The 24,311-nt window shown below is 42.8% G+C and overlaps 1 protein-coding gene across 10 annotated transcripts in view; it reads right to left on the bottom strand.

The window, feature by feature from the left end:
* The window catches only part of LOC140715809 (protocadherin-9), a 795,188-nt gene that overhangs the window by 355,520 nt on the left and 415,357 nt on the right, over positions 1–24,311 (bottom strand). The gene's annotated exons all lie outside the window — the stretch shown is intronic.

Genomic DNA, 24,311 nt, shown 5'->3' with positions numbered 1-24,311 from the left:
TTGCAATAAATATGAAATTCATTTTCCTCTGTTGATATTGGTTAAAGGACTAATCTCTCTCATGATACTACCATCCTAGTTCAAGTTCAAGTTTATTGTCATTCAACTGCACGCATGCTTACTGTCAAACCAGACAATGTTCCTCCTGCCCGAGGTGCGCAACACAGTACGTATAACTCACACAGAACACATAAAGTAATATTACCACAGATAAATTAAAACAGAATAAGGTGCATATATGATACAAGTTAAAAACTAAAAAGTGTAACACTACTGTCACTTCAAACATGATGAGCCCTGGGTGGTGGCAGGGAATTCAGTAGTCTTATGGTCTAGGGGAAGAAGCTTGTTCCCCATCCTAACGGTTCTTGTCTTAATGCTACAGTACCTCCTTCCTGATGGTGGGGGCGGGGGGGGGGGGGGGGTCAAAGAGACTTTTGGATGGATGGAAGGGATCACTCACAGTGCTAATTGCTCTGAGTATTAGTATTTCTGATAAATACCTCTCATGAGTGGAAGAGAGACCTTGATGGTCTTCAGTAGGCCTTGCAATTTTTTGTAGGAAGATGTGGTCAAATGCCTCACAATTCCCGTAACAAACAACGATGGTTAGGATACTCTCGATGGTGCTCTTGTAAAAATTGGTTAAAGTTGGGGAGGAGGAGGGAGGGAGGTAGGAGAGCCTCACCAAAGGTAAAGATATCAGATTTACACTGTTGAGACTCCCCACCTCAGGCAGAGGAATCTTTAGGTAGAGCATCTCCACAAAAAGTCTGAGATTTTGAAACTCCTCATAATAGCATTAGCTTCTGGTCAATTTTTCTCAAAGCTACAGTACACTTTGATAAAGCTGGCCTAATTCCAGCCATTTTGTGTCCCTAATTTTCCTCCTTGCATCATGAGTAGCAAGTAAGTATCTGTCCTTTAAGACTTCCTTTACAGACGTACAGCCTTAACTAGTCTCCTAATGTTCTCTACATGCGCTATGATTAATGACATTCCTATGAGATGCTTCACTGTACTAAATTGTCCATAAGCATGTGACTTCTGATCCCTCTCACTGAGTCTAGATGTGACAGTAGCTCCTGCTTCACCACACCAGTCCACATTTTGCATCGCATATTCACCTTTGCCCTTTGCCTTTTGATGATTTTGATCAATTTTGTGCTTTATTATAAAGTGAACTGCTGCAGCAGAATTTACAGTTGGCATCGGAGTGTGTGGCAACATTTGCTGGCTGCCCTCAGCAAACCCTCAAGTGTATTGGTTGTTAGTATAAACTATGTATTTCACAGTATATTTCAATGTACATGCGATAAATTCAAGACTGTTTAATGGAATTTCAGGTATACTCACATACAAGTGTAAAAGGAAAACAAAATAATTGTTACTCCAGATCTGATGCAGCACAAATAAACCCCATAAAATAAAGAACACAATAAAGAAAAGCACAGTAAATATAAATACATCATCATTATGTGCTGTGTCATATGATTTCATGGCAAGTTTTCCTACAGAAGTAGTCTCTACATAAGACAGCTTACAGACATATATATATACATACAGTACATATAAATGTACATAAAGTGTTTCAAGGTACAGGAGTGTCTGTACATAGGCTGACTCGGACAGGAAATGATAAGGTACTGGTGGTAGGGGGTGTGATGATGTGGGTTAGTTGGTGGAGGTGTTGATCAGCCTCAAGCCTTGGGGAAGTAATCATCTTTGAGTCTGATGGTCCTGGTGTGAATGCTACATAGCCTCCTCCCAGATGGAAGTGGGACAAACAGCTCATGATGAGTGTGGGTGGGATACTTCACAACATGCTGGCTTTTTACAGGCATCTTTATGCCTTTGATGGCCGGTAGACTGGTGCTGGTGATGTGCTGGGCAGTTGTGGAGCCTGCCTGTCCGTCACGGTGTAGTTCCAACACCTGGCTGTGATGCGGCACGTTAGGATGCCCTCTACTGCACGTCTGTAGAAGATCGTGAGTATTAATTTGCCTCCTCAGAAAGTGGAGGTGTTGGTGAGTTCTCTTAATTGTGTAGGATGTGTTCTGAAACAACAAAAGGTTGTGAGGCGTGCACTTCCAGAAGTTTGAAACTGTTCACAGTTTCACCTGCTGTGCCACTGATGTCAAGAAGGGTGTGATTAGTGCAAGTTCTCCTAAAGCCGACATCCATTGTCTTTGTCTTGTTGGCTTTGAGGATGGATTCTTTGGCAGGTACCAGGCCTCAAGCTTTCTGAATGGAGCAATTTGGAAATAAATCTAAATCACAATCAGGAGCATTGATTCATTTCTAAATCACACTGCTGCAGGACAGGTGTGGAGTCTCTGGAGGGGCTGCGGAAGAGCTTTCCAAAGATGCTGGCTGGATTAGAGGGGATATGCTGTAAGGAGAAGTTGGACAAGTAGGGTCTTTTCTCTGAAGTGGTGGAATCGGAGGGCTTAATAAAACTATAAAAGACATAGACAGAGGATTTTTTTTCCTGGAGTCAAAGTGTGTAATATTAGAGGTCATACATTTAATTTGAATGAAGAAAAGGAGATACATGGGGCAAGTTTTTTTTTTAACCAAGAGTATGGTGGGTTCCAGGAATACGGATGGTGGTAGGGGCAGATACATCGGGGCAGTTAAGAGGCTCTCTGAGAGGCACGTGAATATGCAGAGTATGGAGTGATGCAGGCATGTGCAGGCAGATGGAATTACACATCATTGTCTTAATTCATTCAGCAAACCATAAAGGGCTGAACGGGTTGTTGCTGTGCTGTATTGTTCTATATTCTAACGTCAGTGTACATGGTGGGATAAAGTTCCGTCTTTGGGAAATGGTGCTTCAGATTTATATGGTTGTTTGATTTTGCATAAGGACACAAGCAAATTTTTTCCACAAGCCCTTGCAATCACGTATGGAAAATTAACATGAGGAGCAGCCAACTATTCCACAGTGAGTCTTTCCCAACCTTCATCTCTGCCTCTGACCTTTCAGTAGGCCCCGGGACACACAGGTGAATCCACAGGCAGTGTGTTAGTGTGCTTAGCAGGGGTGGTAGTTTGACATGAGGAAAGGAGACTTTTAGATGGTCTTCAGGTCTGATTCCCAGGATATTGGACATGGTGTAGAAAGAGTGGCTGTCTTCATCTGAATGGAGCATTCAAAGATCCTGTGATGAACATCAGCTGCAAGTGGGTGTCTGACATTTTACATTAATTTATTTTAATAATTTGTTTCGTGTGTGTGTGTTAATGATTTAAATACTTTAAACAGTTTGTTAATGATTCTTAGGCATCAGAGACATTTAGAATGTTTTCAAGAGGCTTGTTGGGTTGTCACCAAGACTCTCTTTGCCACTCAAAGCTTGGGGTCAGCCTTTCCAGTCTTGTGTATACAGAAAGAGTGGGTGCCTGTGTGCAGGGACTGGGACAGTGCCTATGGGCTCTTAAGAGAATGACCCAGCCCCATACTATTTCCTTTCCATTCTATTTCCATTAAACTTCCTGTGACAGATTTCAGCAGTATGACCCAGTGCAACTTCACCCATCCAGCTGAAAAGCAAACAGTATCAATCTGTGCCTCAACCTGTGATTAACACAAATTAAAATGACTGCAAATGGCTTGAAAGTTGAACAAAGGCATTTTAATTATTTCATTCACTGACTGCATTTCTGAAATAAATTCAAATGTGGAAATGTGCAGCAAAAACTGACCATCACAGTGTATGATGATTTGTTTTAAAGATCAGCCCCAGGATTAATTTTAAAATTAGAACTGAGTATGCATTGTGCAATACAGCAACCGAAACTACATCCCCCCCGCCCCCCGTTAATATCAATATATCTAGAGTAAAAGCTGGCAAGTTTTCCAGAGTTTGTACGAATGTTGGAACTGTGCAAGATTGCCCAACAGTGGGGTTGAAACTCATTCTAGTGTAGTGAATCTTGAACTGCTGCCCGAACAGCCAGAGTAATGGAGCGTAGATACAGAGACACAAATATGAATCCAACTATGAGCTTAAATCGAGTTTGGAATGAGAAGAAATGATGGAAATGTGTAATTAAATATAGTACTAACACGCAGCACGTCATTAAGTCTGCTGAAGGGTCTTTGACTTGAAATGTGCCTCCTTTCATAGATGCTGTTTGACCTGTTTCAATGTGTGTTTCCTGCATTTGATGCTTTCATGTGTTGAAAGGAATTTCCACTGCAACAATAACAATTGGACTGTTGTAAAAGCCCACCTCTGTCGTTCTGCCCTGCGGGGCGGGAAAGCTATCACACTCTTCCCAAGTCTGACCTCAATGTCATTACCAACCCACTGATATGGCTAACTTTTCACTGCCTCTTCACATCAGCAACACTTAAAAATGGAAAACAGATGCCAATATTGCCTGCAATACTCACATTCAATAAACAGGGTTAAAATACAAGGAGCTTGGGGGGGAAATATCCTGCATTTAAAATCCAGCTGAGTTGCCCAGTTCACTGATATAATTTGCAGAAACAACTGTGGTCTCAATTCTCTTGGACGTCGATGTGATTTAAATTAGTTCCGCCCACCAAACAGATCGCCGTGGTTGCTGGACAAAGAGAGCCTAAATAAAGCCAGCTGAGAAATAAAGCTGGCCACACACGCCACAGGCAAAGTGCAATGACTTTCGGAGTATTAAACAGCACAATGAGTTTGCACTAATGTGCAGATAAACGCCAGGACTGCATTCCAAATCTTAGCTTGTTTTTCAACTGGAACAAACAGTTAGCTGAACAAAGCATCATTGTGCTGAGCTGGGGGAAGAGACGGAGTACTTGATCTTTTTTTTTACAGCACTATCTGCACCAGTCAGTGCCGTCGCAGTGTTGGTAGTCGGTGCGTCATCAATACTAAATATCATTCCGACGCTCTTCAAAGTTACAGTTTCTCACTCACGGGCTGCACTCAATACCACAGCGCCTCTGACTGAGTAAATGAGCAAGATGCAAGAAGTCAGTTTACAATTAATAGGGGGATGATGAAGGTAGAGGGTAGTGGAGAATTAACCACGGCAATTTATTCTGTGACCGACCCGTGATTATCCAGCAGCATGACAAACATCATGACCAACAGGCAGGTTTCTGAATGCTCTTGGTACAGGAAAAGGAGAAATACAAATTAATTGCAAACTCCCTCCCATTCTCCGACGTGGATTTAAAATGACAGGGTTCAGTCTGAAGCTTCTAGGAGCTGTCATTTCCAAAGGACCCACGTGTGCAGCAGAACAAAGGAAGCTTTACCATTCTTTAGAATGATACTAATCTATCTGGACGTGTCTCCCCAAAAAGATGAAATCACCCTTGCAGTAGAACAGTGTTCACTCACTCTGGGGAAAATAACCTCGGCATGGGACAAACCAGTTTTTTCTGCACATAGCACTTTACCTAAAGAATACTTTAGATAATTTGAGAGCTCTACTGATGGGGTAATACCCACTGATGTTGATTTATGCTGTGTGGTAGCTTCCAATGCTGAATTATAGTCATAAAACACAACAGCACATAAACAGGCCCTTTGGCCCATCTAGTCCATGACAAGCTATTGATCTGCCTGGTCCCATCATCCTGTATCTGGACCATAGCACTCCATAGCCCTTAAATCCGTGTACCTATCCAAATTTCTCTTAAGTACTGACGTCAAACCCAAATCCACCATTTCTGCTGGCAGTTCGTTCCACACTCTCACCACCCTCTGAGTGAGTAAGTTCTCCCTCATGTTCCTTTTAAACATTTCACCTTTTAGCCTTATGCCGTGACCTCTAATTCTAGTCTTACCCAACCTCAATGGAAAAAGCTGGCTTGCATTTATGCTATCTATATCACACATAATTTTGTATGCCTCTATCAAATCTCCCCTTATTCTTTGTAGCTGTAGGGAATAAAGTCCTAATCTGTCCTTAAAACTCAGGTCCTCAAGTATTGGCGACAGACATCCTTGTAAATTTTCTCTGCACTGTTTCAATATTTTTGACATCTTTCCTGTAGGTGTCTGACAATACTCCAAATTAGGCCTCAACAATGTATTATAGAACTTCAACATAATATCCCAACTCCTGTGCTCAGTAGTTTGATTAATGAAGGCCAATGTGCCAAAAGCTTTCTTTACAACCCTAGTTACCTGTGACACCACTTTCAATGAATTATGAATCTGTATTCCTAGATCCCTCTGCCCTGCCGCACTTCCCAGTGTCCTACTGCTCACTGTGTAAGTTCCAACCTGATTTGTTCTCCCAAAGTGCAAGGCCTCACACTTGCCTAAATTCCATCGGCCATTTTTCCAGCTGGACCAGGTCCTGCTGTAAGCTCTGACAGTCTTCCTCACTGTCCACTACACCCTTCATCTTGGTGTCACCTGCTGACCCACTTTACCACATTATCATCCAGATCATTGATATAGATGACAAACATCGGACCCAGCACTGACTCCTGTGGCACACCACTAGTCACGGGTCTCCAATCCAAAAACGCAACCACTGGCCGCACTAGCATGTGGCATAGGTGACAATCCTGCAATCGCAACCCTGGAAGTCCTGTCTTTAACTTAGTACCTAAATCCCTGAACTCACTTTGCAGGACTTCATCACCCTTCCTACCCATGTCGTTGATAAAGACCAAGACCCCTGGTTGTTCACCCTTCCACTTAAGGATGCTGTGGACTGATCCAAGATGTCTCCAACCTTGTACCCAAGAAGCAACATACCATCTGGGAATCTCGGTCTCATCTGCAGAACCTTCTGTCGAATCCCCTTCCATTCTGAATCACGGAGCCAGAATTAATGACAGAGACCTGACTTCTGTGGCTTTCTTCTGCTAGGTTCCCCCCACCCGCAGCAATATCCAAAAGTATATATCTGTTGTTGAAGGGAATGGCCACAGAGGCATTGGATGCCTATCCCCTTTCCTCCTCGTGACAGTTACCTGGGTGTAACCTCCTCCCTGTAAAGAATTTACCAATCAGCTTCCCAAATGATTCAGAGTTCGTGCAGCTCCTGCTCCAATTCCTTACTATGGTCAGAAAGAAACTCCTGCTGCATGCTCTCCTTGTAGGTGCAGTCAAGGTCTCCTGCCATCCCACATCCTGCAAGAGGAGCATTCCACTATCCTGCCTGGCACCCTCATGCTTCTAACTGAGCCACAAAAAGAAGGAAAGAAAAAAATAAATGAAAAAAAATCTATATTCTGCCTTTGCCTCTCCTCGGCAAAGCTTGTATGAGCCAAAAAATGAACTGTCCACCCAAACAATGGTCCAGTCCAACAGTGACCGCTCTGCTTAGAATTCACTTATTTTTATTGACCCTTGTCAAGTATCTATTTATGCACAATCTAGCTTCACCTCGGTAACTGTGCTGTGCAGTATGATCCGACCGCCCTCACTCACTTCTTTTAAACTCTCTCTCCACTATGCAGTACAACATCTCCTTGGGAACTGTGGTGCACAGAATGTCCCAAATGCACCTGCTCGCTTCTTTTTAACTCTCTCGCTTGCTAAGCAATCCAAGGTCTCATCGGGCACTGTGCCACACAGAATGCCGTGCCGCACCTGTTCCTGCTCGCTTCTTTTGTACTCTCCCTCCCAGCAACTTCAGAAGGGTCCAGAGAAGAGAACTAGAAGCCATCCTCTCCCTGTTGGGGGCACACTCTCTTCCCCCCCACCCTCCCATCGGGTAGACGAGGAGAAAGCCTAAAAGCACATACAACCAGGCCCAATGGCAGCTTTTAATCCTCTGTTATAAGACTATTGAACAGTCATCTGGTACGATAAAAATGACTTTTGATCTCACAATCTATCTCATTATGACCTTATACCTTACTGTCCATCTGCACCGCACGTTCTCTGAGACTGTAAGACTTTATTCTGCATTCTGTTATCATTTTCCTTTATACCACTCAATGCACTGTTGTAAAGAAATTATCTGTTTGGACGACACGCAGAACAAAAGTCTTCAGTTGTTGTTTGTTGTATGATGACTGTGTGTTATTCCTTGAGCTTCACAATGACACCAATGGCATGTATATCTGTGCGCCAAATCTTGCCGATTGTTGCTGCTAATAGTTTCATGAAATCAGAGACCTGAAAATCACACACTGAGATTAAAGGAAAGCAATGGAATGAGACTGAGGTGAAAGATTAGTCATGATCCTATTGAGTCTGCATGGAGGGCCAAAATATCTGCTCCTATTTCGAGTTATGTCCCTCCATTCCTTGCACATTCAGGTGCCTATCTCAGAGCCTCTTAAATGGCTCTATTGTATCTGGTTCCACTACCATTTCCCTGACAGCACAATCCAGCAATTACCATCCTCTGTGTAAAATAACTTGTCACACACCTCTCCCTTGGACTTTCCTTTTTTGACCTTTACATGCATGCCCTCTGGTATTAGGGTCACCTGGAGTTCATGGCGAAGGCAGGACTGAAATAGACAACCTCCTTTACTTGTGATCAATAAATTCCAGGCAAGGGGATGTCTTTCTCAGCAGCTACCTTGCCATTTCCTGTCAATAGTTGCATATCCCACTGAATTCCAATTTTCAAACTTGGAAAAGAGAACTTTAGAACTGGCACATGCATCATTTCAGCGATGGCACCACACTCTGGGTGGGCCCACCGATGAGAATGCATCAACATTTGTGTTATGCTGAGATCCACATTTACATTAATCCAAATTTAAGAACCAAAAAAAAAACAGGATCTGTTCACTCAGCGAAAGAGAGGGGAAAAAAAATAACCTCCGGGAAGCAAATGCACAAACCATGGAAAATGACAGCAAAAGTGCAGAAGAAACCTTAAAACTCCTTTCAGGCTCAGAATTAATGATGCTTTTTATTTTTCTCTTTCACTTGTATGAAGGTAAGCAGTAATTCATGAAGAATGTTCTATTTATTAGATGAATGTTTCACTGTAGGAATATTCCTTGCGAAGCAATCTAATAAATGATAACTAACTTTTTAAGTTGCAGCTTTATTTTCACTGTGTTTGTTAACAGATAGTTGATAGCTAAAAGAACCAAGACTGATTCTTATACATAGTATCTCTTTATATAATTAATGATGGTCTTCCATTTTATAGACCTGATACTATCTGCAATAAAACTAAAATAAAAATACCATCTAAACACAGTTAGCTTTCACTCAATAGCCTTCACAATTAGAAAACAGCATTATACCTGCATAATATTCCCTCTTACATTTTGTGTTTAAGCATTTATGGCATCACTTTTAAGAATAAACAGAATTGTATCTGAAAGCAAGTTTTCACACTGATAACAAGTTTTTGTCCTGCTCCTGGTTTTTTATGACTTAACTCAATGTGTAAAATATTTGTTTTGGGATGGATTTATGACAAAAACACCTGCAGACAACTCCACCAGCTCTATTGTAGAGTGGGAGCGATGATGCGTTGAAGGTGGGATATTAAACCAAGGTTCTGAATTTCGGTTTAAGTTCAAACAATCCCATGACAGCATTTCCAGAACAGCAGGCACGCTCTTGCCGGGATCCAGGTTAACATTATTCCTTCAGTCTTAGAGATATACAACATGGAAACGGGCTCTTTTGCCCAATTCATCCATGCTAACCATGTTGTTTACCTGAGTGAGTCCTATTTTCCTACATTGGTCCATATCCCTCGACATCTTCCCTACCCATGCACATGTCCATTGTAATTGTACCTGTCTTTACCACTTCCTCCGGCAGCTCGTTCCAAATACTTATTACTCTCTTTCTGAGAAAACTTATCCTTGTAAATATTTCCCCTCTCATCCCAAACCTCTACATTCTAGTTTTAGACTCCCTGTCCTGGGAAGAAGACTGTGACCATCCACCTCATCTATGCCCAATAAAACTTGCCCCAGGTTTCAGGCACTAAACCTATGATCTAGTTGTGACAATGGTGGGAGCTCAGTCCCCAAATCTGAATCTACTGAAGTTGCAGCTCTATAAAACTGGAGTTAGATCACATTTGCTATATTGAAATCAGTTCTGGTCTCCTCATTATAGGAAGTATGTGGAAGCTTTAGTGAGTACGAAGAGGAAATTTACCAGGATGATGCCTGTATTAAAGAGTAAGGTTTATGAGGCTGAGCGAGCTATGGCTTTGGAGCAGAGGAGGATGAGATGTGATTTGATAAAAGGCTACAAGCTGATGAGATGCATAGATCGAGTGGATAGCCGGAGACATTTTCCCAAAGCAGAAATGGCTAATACAAGGCTCATAATTTTAAGGTAATTGGAGGGATGTCTGAGATAAGTCTTTTTACACAGTGAGTGGTTGGTCTGTGGAAAATACTATCAAGGGTGGTAGCAGAGGCAGATGGAGATGTTTAAGGAACTCTTAGGCGCATGAATGATAGAAAAATCATCCATGAAGGTGGTGTACAAGGGAAAGGTTAGATTGATTTCAGAGTAACATAAAAGGGTAGGACAACCTCAGGGGTCTGTATTGTGCTGTACAAGAGGCTGTCACATACCTCTAAAACAATAATAAGTGCACAACAAAGAGTTTTGAGATGTCCTGAGGTGGGAAACAGTGCACGTCTCCCTTGCTTACTTCCACACTTAAACTCTTTTTCACCAATTTTACTGCAAAAGTTGGTCAAGTAACACAGGTAGGATTGAGTTCAAAGGGGAGATAAGAGATCTGACAACAACCTAGGTTCCAAATGAATGTAGGGAAGCTACTGCCAGTGGCCACTCCTTCCAAATCAAACAACTAATTTACTTATAACCACAGCTTCAAGGACAAAGAAATGGTTTGTTTTGTCTTCCAGTTCTTTCAGTTCACTAACAAAGCAACTGCGCAACCAAACTTGGCCTGGCTGGTGAGCCTGGGATCAAATCGGATCCCACTTTGATCCCATTGGTGCTGCAGACAGAGTAATTCAGCAGCTGACACAGATTGTGAGTTGTTGAAAATTTATAAAGAATGGAAGTCACTCTCAAGAGGTGGCCTGAGAAGATAAAGCGGCCAAATTACATATTATTTTCTAAATGCACGATTATTTACACACTAATTTCATTTTATTTAATATATAGAATCCACCTGTCACTAAATTTATTTGAGATGATAGCCACTTATTTAAAGCACTGCTGCCCTGCTGGACAGCAAGTTCCAGATCTAGATCCAGCAACAATGAAGAAAGAACAATTCATTTCTGAATGAGACTTGCAGGGGAACCTATGCAAGGTGTTGTTCCTTCTTTGCTGCTCTCGTCCTTCTTAAAAGCACAGGTTGTGGAGCCCTGAAAAAGGGTCTCAGCCCTAAATGTCGACTCTTTGCTCATTTCCACAGATGCCGCCTGTCCTGCAGAGATCCTCCAGTACTTCGTGCGTGTTGGTTAGGTCCTTTTCGCATTTCATGGCATCAGGCGCATTTCTGTAGCATTTGATTATGGAAAGCGTGCAAGGGAGTCGAACTCAGGACCATTTGCATCGAAGTCCAGTGCTGATGCCACTACACCACCGGCCGGCTATCAAGAGTAACGGAACAGATTAGATTTCAGCTGGGAAGCCTTCTTCCGATTCCGAAAGTTGGATTTAAATCTTACTCCAGAGACCTCGCCACACAAGTTGAGGCTGGAACCCCAGTGCAGTAGCAAGGGAAGACACTGTCCAATGCTGGGATATTTTGGATGATAAACAACCTCTTTGCAGGAGTCCAACATAAATCAGAGAAGGCTCGCACAGAGTGATGCATTTATCTCTGTTAGTCTTTACGTTTCAGATTTTATTTTGCTTATACTTTTTTTTCTCCTTTTTTTATTTTAATCAGACTGCATTGCTCCCAGCAGAGTGAGCAGCTAAGTAGTTTGGTTCTTGTGTATGCACCAATATTTATTGGTAGTGCAGTAAAGGAGTTCAAAAAGAGTCTAAAGAATAAGTCATTCATCATCTGAAAAAGACCCCAGTCAACTTGAGATTTGTAACTCTGCGGAATATCACATTAATGCCTGACGACGTCTGTCGGCTTATACTCAGGAAGACTGGGATCCCACCACGGGTGCCTTCAAAACACGATAACCAAACAAAACAAAGGTTGTGCTGACTGATTTATGGTGAAGAAAAGCAAAGCCTCTCAGCATGACAGATGCGGGCAGCATATATAAAAAAAGATACCTGGACAAACATATTCAAAGGGAAAGAAAAATCTGCATGTGAACCTTGCTTCTATGCACAACAGGCACAGCATGTATCTGCATTAACTCAACTCTCTCCCTCTCCAAGCGTAAATTATAACACAATCTGCTATTAATTAGATGACTCTTGTTCTACGCACTGGTGGTACAGTGGTTGTTACCTCTCTGCGGGAGGATGGCTTAGGCAAGCTCAGATGTTCCACATTAACAAAGATTCCCCATTTGACTAGGCATCCACTAGGCTGTCCTTTCTCCTGCAAAGCAACGTGCTGCTTTAATCCAAGTAAAATCTGCTGACTTTTGTAGATAAATGCACAGAAACACTGAAATCCATGATGCCGCACAGTTAATTAAAGGAATACAAAATGTCAAACTGTTTGCACATTTATCTGTGCTCATCTATTTATTACCTATCTGCATTGTTAAAGTAACATGGATGAGCAAAACTAAGGCAGGATTTCACTGAAGTCTTCAAAATCAGTACAAAGATTCAATAGGCTAGAGAAAACTGCAAGTGCAATATTGTAGCTTTTGTAAATAGGACTCTATTTCCCAACTTCCAAGTCTATTTCACACAGTGCAGCTGATATAATATTATTTGTTAAGAGTACGCTATTGAGGAAGAGAGAAAGGGGCATAAACTTCATATTCGATCTTGGCCATCCAGATTTATTGACTGTCCCATATCTTTTACTTATTCATTTTCTGTGCTCAGTTCTCTGCTATTGCAAGACTGCCTATCTCTCTGGCCCTTTGAGGAGGTAAGCTACCTGTGTGACACACACAAGATGTGGAGGAACTCAACAGGTCGGGCAGCATCTATGGAAAGGAATAGATAGTCAACTTTTTGGGCTGCAACCCTACTTCAGGACTGGAGAAGGGGCTCAGCTTGAAATATTAATTTCTTTAGATGCTTCCTGACCTGCTTAGTTTTTCCAGCATTTTAAGTCTGTTGCTTTGGATTTCCAGCATCTGCAGACTTTCTTGTGTTTATGATTAGCTACTTGTGTGAACTGCTGCAGCCCCTCTAGTGGAAGAGCTTCCGCTGTGGGGCCATGGAACAAGTTCCTGGATATGTACTCAGTGATGGAAAAGAATGATGACAAACCAACACAAAATGCTGTAGGAATTCAGCAGGTCAGAGAGCATCCATAGAGCGTTGAAGGTTCGGACTGAGATCCTGGTAATATCAAACTTTGATTCCTCCCCATGGATGCTGCCTAACCTGATAAGTTCCTTTGGCATTTTGCATGTGCCACTTTGAATTTCCAGCATTTGCAGGATCTCTTGTGCTGATGACAGACCAAGTCAGGATGATGTATAACCTGAAGAGGAATCTGCAAGGGCAAGCTGCAAAGAGGGGAGACCAAAACCATGGGTTTAGGAAAGTGTTACTGGAAATCTATCTATTCTTCCAGACATCAACGCCATGTAGATGATATGGAAGGAATTGGGTATAATCTTAAAATACACCAGATATAAAGTAAAAGGTGTAACCCTGCAACACATAAAGCAGATGTTAACATCCCTTAGGACATCACTTTGAAGACTGTTGCCAAAGTTTTTTACTCAGAGGGTGGTGAGTTCGTGGAATGGGCTGCCAGCAGCGGTGGTGGAGGTGGGTATGACAGAGTCTTTTAAGAGTCTTTTAGATAAGTACATGGAGCTTAGTAAAATAGAGGGCTATAGTTAAGCCTAGTAATTTCTAAGGTGGGGACATGTTCGGCACAACTTTGTGGGCTGAAGGGCCTGTATTGTGCTGTAGGTTTTCTATCTCTCTATGTTTCTAAATGGTTAAATCCAAATATTTAGACTTCCTTTTAGGGATGATGAAGCAATGTTGTTAACCCTTAGATGCAACCCAAAATGAGACTCAGTTCAGCGGGCTCAAGGTGGAGAATCACTATTGATTCCACTTGATTTAATTAGAACTTAATTTCCCAACTATTCCTACCAACACTAGAAAACCAGGCCCATCGTGTCTGCCAGTTGCAGGACCCATGTAAGGAAGAAGAATGAATTTCTTGACCAGTATTACTAAAAGTGATTTTTTTATTCCAAGTTTATTCAAATTCACTGAATTAATGTTCTCATTGGCAGGTAGCTTTCAACTTCTGCCTCCAACTTTTTGGGCCTGCCTTTGAATCAAATCAAACGATGATGATGCTAACGAATATTTACCAACAAAAGAAGGGATTGAAAATAGGATTTTAATGAATGACCTCATTGAAATCTATCAAATGTTGAAGGGCCTTGGTAGAATAGTTGTGGAGAGGATGTTTCCCATGGTGGGAGAGTCTACGACCAAAAACCACAGCCTCAGAATAGACGGGAGTCCTTTCAGAACGGAGATGAGGAGGAATTTCTTTAGCCAGAGACTGGAGAATCTGTGGAATCCATTGCCACAGGCAGCTGTGGAGGCCAAGTCAATGGGTATATTTAGGGCAGAGGTTGATAGATTCGTAATTAGTTAGGGCTTGAAGTGATAATGGGGAGAAGGCAGGAGCCTGGGGTTGAGAGGGAAAATAGATCAGCCATGATGAAATGGTGGAGCAGAATTGATGGGCCTAATAGCCTATCTTTGCTCCTATGTCTTATGATCGTAATGTAGGATTAGAGCAAATGGGAGGTGGATGGTCAGAGGACGGACTCAGTGGACTGAACGGCCTGCTTCGAAGCTGTAGCAGTTAATTGGAATGCTTAAGGACAGTGGGTCATGATTTTATTCATTTTAGTAAAGGCTTGAGAGAATGAATGTTTCTCCCTAACTTCCCAAATGCAGCAAGAAACATGGCATTCAGAGACTGGAAATAAAAAGCCGCCTTATTCCTCTACCTCCCATTGGTTTCCTTTTAACGAATTTACAAGCTTTTGGTAATGGTTTGACTGATAGTCGTATCCCAACAGAAGGACCTTCTTCATGCTTTGTGGGTGCAAACAGCGTTGCACGGCTACAGTGTCTAACCGAGTGTGTTTGACAGACTTGGCCTTTGGTGATATGAAAGCATCCCATCGTCTGCATTCAAGTCACCGCACTAGCTTTTCCATGTTCTGTTCAAGCTGCCGGAAAAGCAGCCAACGCTGATCACTGCGAGTTGCTCATGTAACATAGATTTCCTTAATTCTAATTCAAGTGTGGTGCCAGTCAAGGGGAGCACAGCCTTTCATCTCATTATGGAGATGCAAGTCAATAAAAAAAAAATCCTGGCACTGAGAGAGAGAAGGAGATCTGACAGTTCAAATTTTAGTCTGTAGTTGCCAATCCTTCGTTCTTTTGTAAAAATAGACAGTCTTCAATGAACAGCATGTCTTTTGTGCATGTTATAAAAAGGAAGCCTGTATCAAATAGAATATGACTGGAAAATGTTACAATTAATCATCAACATGCATATTTCATGCTTTTTTTGGAATATCCTTTTTTTTCTATCTTCAAGCAAGTTACCAATTATTTTATTTTAAAGAAAGGACGGGATTAGATGTCCAAATATTCACCCCGTGAATCTGAATTCAAATGGGATTCAAATTGCTCTGTCTGTCAGCTGTAAGAGGCTTCTGTTGAGAAAGTTGTATCAGGCTTTACTTTTCACTGGGCAGTGAACTGTCTCTCATTCAACAGTGGATTACCAAATACACTCAGAAGAGGGAATTGAAAAAAAAGAGTTCCTGCAGTTCAGGCTCACTGTTGCTTCTAAGTCTGAAGGTTATGGGAGGCAGTGACGCAGATGGTAGATCTGATGCCTCGCAGTGCCACAGCCCCGGATTCTATCCTGACCTTGGGAGATCTCTATGTGGAATTCGTATGCTCTCCCTATGACTGTGAACTCAGTCCTGAGGGGGGAAAGAAAGAAAGAGGAGGAAGGGACAACTTAACTTTAGGGGTGTGGGAGGACGTAGTACTGAGTGGTGGCGCAGAAGGTGGTGACCTGATTCCATTTCTTCTTACAACCCAAAGTTGTGTGGTACAAGGGGTTAATTAACCACTGTAAATTACGATTAGATCATAGATATAGGAGCAGAATTAGGCCAGTTGGATCTATTTCCCCACTCAGCCCCATCACCTGCCTTCTCCCCATCTCCCTTCATGCCCTGACCAATCAAGAATCTATCAACCTCTGCCTTAAATATGCATAAAGACTTGGCCTTCACAGCCAATGTGACAGCAAATTCCACAGATTCACCACTCTCTGGCTGGAGAAATTCCTCCATTCTAAAAGGATGCCTCTCTATTCTGAGGCTGTGTCCTCTGGTCTGGACTCTCCCACCATAGGAAAAATCCTATCCACAGGCACTCTATCAAGGCCTTTCACCATTCAATAGGTTTCAATCAGGTCACCTCTCATTCTTCTGAATTCTAGTGAATACAGGCCAAAAGCCATCAATGCTCTCCATATGACAAGCCATTCAATCCTAGAATCATTTTCGTGAACCTCCTTTGAACCCTCCCCAGCATCACCACATCCTTTCTACAAGTCTCAAAACTGCTTATAATACTCCAAGTGAGGCCTCAACTCCAGTGCTTTATAAAGCCTCAACATCACACCCACTACCATTGGAGAGTGGGTGAGTGCAAAAACTGAGGCAGATGATGGGAAAATGGAGAGAATAAAAAAAAATAGGGCTTAGTGTGAAATCAGCATAAATGGGTGGTTGATAGTGAACACGGACTCAAACAGCTGAATGTTCTGTGTTTCCATGCAATGTGACTCACTGACACTAAGTCCCAGCCTAAAGGCTTGAGCATAAAATCCAAAGCAGTACCAAGGAAGTGTCAGCCACACATTCGTAGCAACCTGTCATCCTTTCTAAAGGCAGAAATGAAGATCCCACAGCTTGAGTTGATCTTTGTCTCCTCATTCAACAATAATTTGACTGATAGTTAGAACTTCAGAGAAAGAATGGAGGGGTGGATGCAGAGTATTGACCTAAACTGTTGACTATGCTTTGACTCCACAGAGTTGCCTCATCCCGTTGCTTCCCACCGGCTGTTTGTTTGTGGCTCCAGCTTCCAATCTCTTTTGTCTCCAGGGAAGGGTTTTATGGTCACCATCACTTCGGTGTTTGTGAGATACTGCAGAATTTGCTGGATAACATTAGGGGACACTTTCGAACACACTTTATTGGTCGGGAGGTGCTTCGGGATTCGATGAGGTCATGAAAAGAGCGACAGAAGAGCAAGCCTTTCATTGCTTCCTCAGCAGCCCATTCAGTCTCGATCTTTGTGCTTCTGCCTGAGTCAACAAAGGCTGCATTTGAACACTTGACCTTCCCCAAGCCTAACGAACGCCACTGCCTTTACCAGCAGGTTCGAGAGCAACATGCTTTCATCAATAAGGCAGCAATAGTAATCTGTGACACAACCCTAAATGGAGGGGGTGTTGCTTCACTTCAGACTTAATATTGATTTTTGCTCAATGTATTTTTTGCAATAAAGCTTAATTTGAGTTTATGAGCCAATAAGACTGCGGCTTTAATTAAGGACATGAAGCAGTGGTCAATGTATTTTTAGCGCTGGTGGCTGCTTTTGCAATCTGTGTTGTTGAATTTGTAAGGTGCTGATTGACAGGAGTAATTTTGGGTCTGCAGTGATTGCAGAGTTTAAAAAGAGAAAAGGCAGTGGATAAGCAGAGATGTGTGGATTTTTAGCACACAGGCTTCAGAGGTAACTGACTACTGCCATGCTGCAGAGCAATGGAAATGAAGGTGTGGGGATACAGACTGGTGGGTACTTGCTGAGTGGGGAGTGGGAGCAGAACTGTCTAAGATCTCTCCCAATTCCTCTGGTTTCCTCATACATCCCAAAGGTTTATCAGCTGAGAGGATAAATGCCCACCACGCACTGAGAAGGTGGCTGGTAGATTCCAGGAAGGGGAGTTGGAAGGCAGAAAATGGTGTTAATGTGGCATGAGTGTAATTGGGTGATTGACAGTCAACGTAGTCAACAAATGATGGGCCAAAAGACCTGCTTCCTTGCGATATCACCCTAGAATAGAGATAGTCTACTATCCTCTCCTTTCAGATTCCTTCTTCCTCAGCACTTACTTCCCAACTTTTCACATCACCCCACCTACCCTGCTTCCCCCTCACCCGATCTCAGCTATCACCTGCCGGCTTGTAATCTTCCCCTCCCTCCACAACCTTACCCTGGCTTCTGGCCCCTTCCTTTCCAGTCCTGATTAATGGTCCCAGCCTGAAACACCAACTGTTCATCCCCCTCTATCATTGCTTCCTGATTTGCTGAGTTCCTCCAGTGTTTTGTGTGTGTTCATCTGTAAAGTTTAGTAGTCTAATCTCATAGGGTCAGTGAGGCATAGAGTTATGTAGCACAGAAACAAGTCCGTCAGCCCAGCCTGTCCAAGCCCACTGAGTAGCCTAACCAAGCTAGTTCCATTTGCTAGCATTTGGCCCTTATCCCTCTAAACCAGGGGTTCTCGTCCTTTTTTATGCCACGGACCAGTACTATTAAGCAATGAGTTTGTGGATTTCAGGTTGGGAACCCCAACTCTAACCCTTTCCTCCTCACGTACCTGTCTAAATGCCTCCTAATCATTGTAATTGTCCTGGCCTCAACCTTTCTAGGGCAGCTCATTCCATATACCTAATATCCTCTTCATGAAAGATCGCCTTTAAATGTTTCCCCTCTCACCTTACCTTGATCCGCTCTACTTTTAGACTCCTCCCAGCTCTGGGACAAAGACTCTGTCCACTCACTCTATCTCTGCCACATGCTACAATGAAATGCAAGCATTAATTCATTCATGCAGAAAAACAACTGCTCAGGACTGGGGCCCAATGACAGAGCATCCACAAGCTTCTGGTTAAAGCAGTATTTCTCTCAGTCAGCAGTTCCTTTAACAAGCCCTGCCCTTTCTTTGTGCTGCACCCTCACACTGTTTACACATTACTTTTACGCTACAACACGGAAACTGTTCAGCATTGGAAATCCCAATGGCAGCATCTGCCTCTTCTGAGGATCAGGGTTTGTTTTTTTTTTAACACTCGATTGTTAACTTGTACCAAAGACAGCCACAGACAAGGAACATTTTTCCATCCTTCATCATTCCATTTGAAGAATTTAGGAGTGAAATAAGACTCTATCCCTTGTAGATAGCTCATGTAGTTCCATTGTTTAAAAAAGGCTCAAAAAGTAAGCCGGGAAACTATAGGTCGGTAAGTTTGACATCGGTAGTAGGTAAATTATTGGAAGGAATACTAAGAGATAGGATCTACAAGTATTTGGATAGGCAGGGACTCATTAGAAACAGTCAGCATGGCTTTGTGCGTGGTAGGTCATGTTTAACCAATCTGTTAGAGTTTTTCGAGGAAGTTACCAGGAAAGTGGATGAAGTCAAGGCAGTGGATGTTGTATACATGGTCTTCAGTAAGGCCTTTGACAAGGTCCTTCATGGGAGGTTAGTTAGGAAGATTCAGTCGCTAGGTATACATGGAGAGGTAGTAAATTGGATTAGACATTGGCTCAATGGAAGAAGCCAGAGAGTGGTAGTGGAGGATTGCTACTCTGAGTGGAGGCCTGTGACTAGTGGTATGCCACTGGGATCAGTGCCGGATCCATTGTTATTTGACATCTATATCAATGAGATGGATGATAATGTGGCAAATTGGATCAGCAAATTTGCTGATGATACAAAGGTTGGAGGTGTAGTGGACAGTGAGGAAGATTTTCAAAGCTTGCAGAGGGATTTGGACCAGTTGGAGGAATGGGCAGAAAAATGGCAGATGGAGTTTAATGCGGACTCCATTAAGTGAGGTATTGCACTTCAGAAGGTTAGACTAAGGTAGAACATACAAGGTAAATGGTAGGACACTGAGGAGTGCAGTAGAACAGAGGGATCTGGGAGTACAGATACATAATTCCCTAAAAGTGGCGTCACAAGTAGATAGGGTTGTAAAGAGAGCTTTTGGTACATTGGCCTTTATAAATCAAAGTATTGAGTATAAGAGTTGGAATGTAATGGTGAGGTTGTATAAGACATTGGTGAGACCGAATTTGGAGTATTGTGTGCAGTTTTGGTCACCTAATTACAGGAAGGATATTAATAAGGTTGAAAGAGTGCAGAGAAGGCTTACAAGGATGTTGCCAGGACTTCTGAAACTGAGTTACAGAGAAAGGTTGAATAGGTTAGGACTTTATTCCCTGGAGCGTAGGAGAATGAGGGGTGATTTGACAGAGGTGTATAAAATTATGATGGGTATAGATAGAATGAATGCAAGCAGGCTTTTTCCACTGAGGCCAGGGGAGGAAAAAAAACAGAGGTCATACATTAGGGGTGAAGGGGGAAAAGTTTAAAGGGAACATTGGGGGGGCTTCTTCACGCAGGGAGTGGTGGGAGTGTGGAATGAGCTGCCAGATGAAATGGTGAATGCGGGCTTACTTTTGACATTTAAGAAAAACATGGACAGGTATATGGATGAGAGGGGTTTGGAGGGATATGGCCCAGGTGCAGGTCAGTGGGACTAGACAGAAAAATGGTTTGGCACAGCCAAGAAGGGCCAAAAGGCCTGTTTCTGTGCTGTAATGTTCTATGGTTCTAGAACAACAGACAATCTGCTGGAGGATCGCTGTGGGTCGAGCGGCATTGGTGGCTGGGAAAGAATTGTCGATGTTTTGAGTTAAAACCCTGCATTGGGATCGGAATAAATTCTGAAACATCGACAGCTCCTTTTCTTCTGCAGTTGCTACCTGACCTGCTGAGTTCCTCCAGCTGTTTATTTGTCACTCCCAATCCCAACATATGCAGTCTCTTGTGTCCCCCTTTCATGGTTGTGCTGAAAACGTGCTTCATAGAGTTCTCACGTCCACCACACATCTGGAGAAATTATCAGGGAATTGATAAAAAGTATTTCAGCAACATAGCTTAGTGACTTATATCCTGGATCCTCTGCTACCTGGGTTTCAATAGGGCTGATTATTCAGCTCAACTATTTAGCTACTAGCCAGTTTAATAGCTTAGAAGGTCAAACCCGAAAGGAACCCCCCTAATGTCATGTACAGATCAGCCAGGTAAAAGATTATGGTAATGGAAACATGGTTATGTATATGGCGTGTGTATGTGCCTGTGGCATGTGCGTGTATGGTGTGCATTTGATGTGTATATGGGGTTGTGTCTGTGATATGTGTGACCAGTGTTGTGTGTGTGTGTGTCTGTGATGTGTGTATGGTGTGTGTGTGTGTATCTGTGATGTGTGTACATGGTGTTGTGCATGTATGGTGTGTGTGTGTCTGTGATGTGTGTATGGTGTGTGTGTGTATGTATGTGCATGGTGTGTGTGTGTATCTGTGATGTGTGTGTGTGTGTGTGTGTGTGTGTGTATCTGGTGTTTGTGTGCGTGTGTGTAAGGTTTTGTTTGCGCATTTATGGTGTTTGTGTGTGTATGGTGTATGGTATCTACTGTATTGGGTGTATATCTCTGGTGTGTCCATTCTGTGTCTGGTTTTGTTGTGAGATCACATTGTTGTTTGGGCTCCACAACTGCATAGAGATTAGCATGATGATACTATAGCTTAGGCGCCAAACTCAGGAGTTGAATCCCGGTGTCCTCTGTAAGGAAGCTGTGCCTCTTTCCCATTGAATGTGTGTGTTTTCTTCTGGGAGCTCCAGTTTCCTCCCACAGTCCAAGGACATACTGGTTAGTAGATTAATTGGTCATTGTAAATTTTCCCATGATTAGTTTAGGGTTAAATCAGGGCTTGTTGGGGGTTGCTGGGCAACAGGACATGGGAGGGCTGGAAGGGAGCATTGCATGCTGCAGTTCAAAATAACCAAATAAACAATCAGCTTCCCAGAGTACCAGAAGTTACCTCTCCACACCCCACCTTTCAGAATCAGAATCGAGATTATTATCACTGACTTAGATTATGCAAAACTTGCTGTTTTGTGCCAGTGGCACAGCGCAGGACATTACAATAAATTACCAAAAAATAAATAAATGTGAAAATTAAGCTAGAATGAATTAGTGTTCATGGACAGTTTAGAAGCTTTTCTCCAGGACACTGCACACACAGTGAAGATATGTGGGATGCATGGCTGTAATTGGTGATGGAACATCCAGAGATGATTCCAGAACCAGGTACCATGACTACAAAATTACAAGCAAGAAAACGTCAGCATGGCACTTACACCTTATTGTCTGACTGCACTGCACATTCTCTGTAACTGTGACATTTCTCTCGGCATTCTGTTATTACTTTTCCTGACACTACCTCACATACTGTTGTCAAGAAGTGATCTGTATGGATGGAATACAAAACAATGGTTTACATTGAACCTTTGTACATATGACAATAATAAACCAATTCATCAATTTGCCAAAGTCATTTGGGGTGAGATCAGGGTGCATTACATCATAAATGTACCCTTGGGGAAATTTTCTGCCAAGAAATAGTCAAGGCTAAGGGTCAAATGAGGATTTCACCACCGGAATTGATCCGTTTTTTGCTAGAGGCTATAGAAGGAGAAAAAAAATATAAGCAGATAAATACAATTTAGATACAGGTCAGCCAAGAAAGATTAGAAAGCTGGAATTGTTTCTTTTCTGAATGGAGACTTGAGTTAATGGTGTGTAACATTATGAGGCTCTGTCTAAAGGAAGAACCAATTTCTATTAGCAGATAAGCCAGCAACAAGGGGAAACCGATTGAAGAGTTGGAGGGAGATGATGAAAATTGTTTCCACCCAGAGAGTGCTGGAGATCTGGGGTCTGGAGTTCACTGCCCAAAACAGTGGTGAAGGCAGAAATTCTCATCACTTTTAACCACTACCTGGAGGTGTACTCAATTAGCTGTGAGTTGCAGGGTCAGGTACCCTGGGCTAGAAGGTAGGATTATGTGGGTAGCTCTCTGTTACTTAGTAGAGGGAACAGCTTCCCCGTGTACTGGAACTTTCCCACAATCAAATTGCACAGACTTGAGTGGCTGAATCTCCTGCTCCTTTTCCTGTCGTAGGTCACTGAATTATTGTAATGGACGGGTGTTCTCGGTTCAGGAAACATTCCATTACAGCCTGACACAGTCTGATAGCTTGTGGGACTTTGGTGCAGTTTGTATGGATATACTTCAATCTGCGGAAATTTCCTTGAGCTCCATTACCATTCCCTTTTAGTGGGGCAGACCAGTGAAAAGCAGTTCAGCACTGATGAGCAATAAAGCTTCACTTGCAGAGAGGAGACACAAGAGACGGCCGATGCTGGAATCTGAAGCAACACACAAAGCACAGAGAGGGAACTCAGCAGAACCGCGAAGGAACCAGATGAAGTTTCTCGACCTTCAACATTAACTGTCCATTTCCCTCCATTGATGCTCTCTGACCTACAGATTTTCTCCAACAGTTTGTGTGCAGAGGCCCAAACAATTTCTAAGAAACAGATCTTCAGTGCCCTGTTGAAGGAAAGGTCATTACCACAGACCGTGCACAGAATGCTCTATGCAAAGTCGGTGCCAGCGTATTTTCCACCTCCCCCTCCTCCTTTTCACTCCTTTCCTTCGGATTTATAAATTCCATAGGCTCTGTGTTCCAGGGGGGACTTGACAGGGATGATCCTGAGGGAATGTTGCCCCATGTGAGGGAATGCAGAAATGGGAAACACAGGGTTTCAGAGGTTATCACCATGGCAAATGAGGAGGAATTCCTTAGAAGTTCTGTCGAATTCTTTACCCCAGAGAATTGTAATGGTCAAAAGTCATTCAAGTTTGCGGTAGGTATTAGATGTTGGGGGATCAAGTGTTCTGTGGTACAGGAAGGAAAAGAGGGCAGAGGCCAAGATTCGGTCAGAAAACCCTTATTGAATGGTAGAGCATGCGCAATTTTCCTGCCTTCAAAAAGTGGTGGATACAGCCCATTCCATTATAGGAAAAATCCTCCCCATCCACAAGGAGCACTCCCACAGGCAAGCAGCACCCATCATCAAGGACCCCCACCATCCAGGCCATGCTTTCTTCTTGCTATTGTCCTCAGGAAGAAGGTAAAGGAGCCTTAGGTGCTACCCAACTGGGTTTAGAAACAGTTATTGCCCTTCAAACATCAGGCTTCTGAACCAGTGCAGACAACTTCACTCACCACAACACTAAACACAACCTATGGACTCACTTTCAAGGGCTCTACAACTCATGTTCTCCGTATTATTTAATTACGTA

Source organism: Hemitrygon akajei, chromosome 2 (genome assembly GCF_048418815.1).
Source record: "Hemitrygon akajei chromosome 2, sHemAka1.3, whole genome shotgun sequence".
NCBI classification, from domain to species: Eukaryota; Metazoa; Chordata; class Chondrichthyes; order Myliobatiformes; family Dasyatidae; genus Hemitrygon; species Hemitrygon akajei.
The sequence above is the reverse complement of the archived record's forward strand: the minus strand, read 5'-3'. Positions and strand labels throughout refer to the sequence as shown.